Raw genomic sequence first — 4,316 nt, 5'->3', positions numbered from 1 at the left:
GATGGAATAAAACTGTAAAAAAAAGGAGAAACAACCACGGGTCCACAGCGATTCAGATAGAGACGGCGAAACAATGGCATGATATCTTCTTGTCCTCGGGTCTTCCAACTTCCAAGTAATGCAGCTATCGTTCCTTGAAGAAGAAAACACAATCAGTATAGCAAATTTGGCCAAAAAGAAACAAGCGTTTCGACTTAACGCACACAACGCGGCAGCACTCTTATGGACAAGTTTTTTTAAAAAATTCGCCCTATACTGGAATTTCATTATGGAAATGATTAACAGATCCAGATTTCTATACGAACTAGACATTGGAACTAACAAGCAGAAACAAGACAAATAATGCATGTGGGTGTCATCAATGAGTAAGTCCAGCATACTCTAGTCTAGTGATACCGATTTAAGTTGGATCATCACTGCATAATACACGAGTGAAGTATTTACAGTATATAGGGATTTTCAAGCAACATAGAGGTAAAAGCTGGACAGGAAACGAGCGTTAGCACAAATACCTTAGGCTGTTCTTCCATTGATCTGATCCACTTCCTCTAACTTTGGACACCGGGATATCTCAACATTTATATGTGATGGCAAGACGAGCCCTCTTTGCCAGTTGAGACTTGGGCAGTTACAAATCTCCAGATGCTTCAGATAAGGGAAACCCACAAACCTTTCAACTGGCAGGGACAGTAGCTCGTGACAATATCCAATGTCAATTTTCTCAATAGCAGGTAGGTATTCTTGTGTTAGGATGCCATCAAGGGTCGACAATTTCTCACACCATGTAACTTCTAGGACAGTAAGGGATGAGAGTGCTCTAATGTTGCCAGTGCCTGTAGAAATGGAAAGACTAGGGGAGCCTCCAATAGATGTAAGAGATTTGCACCGAATTTCCAACCTCTTTAAAGCTGGAAGACTCCACGTTTGTAGTTGTATGGACGTGGCAAACTCACATTGACAATGAAAGGAGGTGAGGGAGCAGCAGTCAATATTGCAAAAGATACTAGAACGACACAAATCGAGCTCCTTGAGGGACGGAGAAACCAATCTTTGGAGGCGCATGTTTGGACAATCGAATATCCGCAATACTTCAAGGAAATGAAAATCCCCAAACACTTCACCTGGTATTGATTCTAGCATCTTGCAATCAGAAATTATTATTCTTTTGATGGCTGGTACATAATCTGGAAGCAGAAAATCTTCTAGGCTTGATAAATTTTTGCAACTAACAATGGTTATGTATGTCAAGGACAAGAACGTACCAATTGCATGTATCTCATTTACGTTTATGCTCTGTGAGGTCATGGGAAATGATATGGTCTTCATCCCAACAAAACCTTCAAAACGAAGTGATGTTAAACTTGGCAAGTTTTGTGGTTGAAACCAGCTTGGGAGCGAGACACCGACATAATTCTCGACATAGAGACGCTTGAGGCTGATAGGAGGTTGCAGACCTTCAAGCACTTCTGTATCATTGTTGTGGATATAAAACTCAGCAGAGCGTAAAGCAACTCGCATATTCAATGTCAACCAATCAAGACATTTCTTATCCTTCAGTTTAGCTTCTGCTGCATGGTCCTTACTTAGGATGCCAAGATTATTTATCACCAAGTGTTCACGAATTTGATTCAGATTCTTTATTGACCTAATTTCTTGTCCCTCTTCATTGGCTGCATCAATAGTTAATCCGTTTGATTCAAATTTCTGTAAACTGGTCAACTTATCAAAGTCAGCGGGTAAGCTTTGTAGCTTGCTTTTCTTGGCATATAAAATCTGCATATTATATAGCCGACAGAAAGTTGAAGGAATCCTCTTCAAAGTAAAAGTTCTGGAGATTTCAAGGTACCGAAGATGCTTCCAATTACCGATGCTATCTGGTAATTCATTTGTGAAGGTACAAGACATCACACGCATCCGTGTAAGTTTAGTACACCAGCGGTCCATTACAAAGCATGTTCTTTTCCCCAAATTAATCTTGCAAATTAGAGTGCGCAGCTTCGTGTACTTGCATAGTCTCAACAAGTTGGAATCATCAAATTCACTACTAGGGAGTATGTATAGATGGCGAACATTCTGGGGAACTTTATCAAAGTCACTCTTATTTCGTAAGATGAAGCAGTCGTGCTCTGAAACTTTTTGTGCCATGTCATGCAGCAAGTCATGGATTACATATCGACCATTAACCTTTTGAAAGAAGGACCGCGCCACAAGGTCTTCGAAATGCTGATAGCAAATATCTTGAATGGGAACACCACCTTGAGGCTCCACAAAGCCTTCTGCTACCCAAATTTCAGCTAAGCATGCCTTGTCAAATTTGTAATCTTTGGGATACACGGCACAGAATGCGAAGCACTGTTTCAAATAGAATGGTAAATACATGTAGCTCAACCGAAGGGCAGGCAAAATCTCGGTTTGCTTTTGTTTCAACTCCCACAGTTCACTCTCAAGTATAGAACTCCAGTGCGATGCTTGAAGGTCCATGCTCAACATGCGCCCCAGAGTTTTGGCTGCCAAAGGAGAACCCTTCAATTTAGGGAGTATTCTTCTCCCAATACGCTCTAACTCAGGATCATTGCTAGAACCCTCAGATCCAAACGCACATAACTTGAAGAAATTCCAAAAGACATCGTCCTTTAGACCTTCAACTATATCAGGCTCCATTGTGTGCACGACCTTGGTAACATTTGGACATCTAGTGGTGACTAACATCGCACTTCCCTCTTGGACACTTGTAAAAGGTGCACAAAACATCTCCCAACACCGCCCACTATCCTTCAAAGCATCATCCCACACATCATCAAGGACTATCAATAACCTTTTATTTTTCACGTGGTTAGAGAGAGCATGCTGAAGAGAATCCAAATTATCAATCTTTGCCTCCTTTCCAGTACATGATTCTATGGCTTCTTTAGTTAACCTCTTCTCATCGAAGTCATCTGAGACACAAATCCAAATTATTAGCTCGAAGTGCGACTTCACTTGTTGATGCTTGCAGATATGTTGGGCCAAAGTAGTCTTTCCAACACCACCAATTCCAGATAACACCAAAACAGGAATACTCGATATTATTGGTTCACCATTAACATGGTTGCTTGATGATGTGCTTGTTGATGCATTGATTGAACTAGTTGCTCTCTTGCGTTTTGGACGTGTGGGTACATTAAGAAATCCCAATACCTGTTTCACCTCCTTCTCACGACCAAATATCTTTGTTTCCTTTGACAACAAAGAGGTGGTCACTGGCCTGACTGATTTGGCAAAGCGATGTGTAACTTCACGAAGCCCCATACCCTTCATCTCACTCGAAAGGTAATTCAACCTCAACTGTACATGATTCAACTTGTTGAAGTTGCCATGAATGACCTTATCAAGGAAGTCAATGAAAGGAGATTGGATTGCATTTCCCTCCGCTTGCACCTTCATCTCGTGCCATCTGAACTCATCAATAAGGTCCTCGGCCTCAGACACAGCATCCTTGAGACTCGGAAGGAGCATGGCCAAATGCTCTTCATAGCTTCTCCACTCTGCTCCATTAATGAGGTGATACATTGCAGGAAGAGTGTCACAGAGACGTTGTAGATCACTCTGTAATTGCAGTACATGATCCTGGAGACTTTGTTCTTGTGAGCCACTCCATCGGGAGCGCAGTGATGAAATGGCAGACTTGGCCGACAGAAACAAACTGACACAGTCATTGATGGCACTGATGATCCCGGCGGCAGACAAGCTCATGGTTGCAGGAGCGTAGAGATGGAATCTGTCTTCGTCCTGTGAGTAAACAGTGGACATAATAAGGATTGTGGAAGTAATTTTTGCAGTCAGAATATACAACAAGCCGGCTATTGTATTAATTATTGTGTCCAGATCCGTTTCCACCCATGGCATTAGTCTCAATGGATACATCAGCAAGAAAGCAAGTTATAGAAACATCATGAATGATCTCTGGCACTAAAAATGCATGTTATACTCAATATATATGGATGATATACACTGCACGTTGTAAATACCAAATTATCTTCTTCTGACTCCTCACACCTTCATAAGTCAGAGCGTTCTACTGCCCATACTTCTCCCTTCCCCTGCTTACTGAAATTTCCCTCGGAATTTATTCTTTGAAAACAGGTTGATGGTTCAGAGCTAAAAAAAAAAGCTTGCTGAAATTTCCCTTGATTTTTATTCTTTGAAAACTGGTTTGTTGAGAGCTAAGATATGAGTGGAACGCAAAAGAAGAAATGAAGAAAGTAAAGGTTCAAGCTGACCTGGATCGGTGCGGCTTGCCGTCGACGAGGGACTCCTTCAAATGCGCAGGAGCAGCA

At 41.7% G+C, this 4,316-nt stretch overlaps 1 pseudogene; it reads right to left on the bottom strand.

Annotated features, from left to right (window-relative positions):
* Positions 1 to 1,157: 1,157 nt before the first annotated feature.
* LOC125534645 lies at positions 1,158 to 3,732 on the bottom strand (annotated as a pseudogene).
* Between the last annotated feature and the right edge of the window lie 584 nt (positions 3,733 to 4,316).

This window comes from Triticum urartu, chromosome 2 (genome assembly GCF_003073215.2).
Source record: "Triticum urartu cultivar G1812 chromosome 2, Tu2.1, whole genome shotgun sequence".
Lineage (NCBI taxonomy): Eukaryota > Viridiplantae > Streptophyta > Magnoliopsida > Poales > Poaceae > Triticum > Triticum urartu.
Note: the sequence above shows the minus strand (reverse complement) of the source record. Positions and strands in the feature narration are given on the sequence as shown.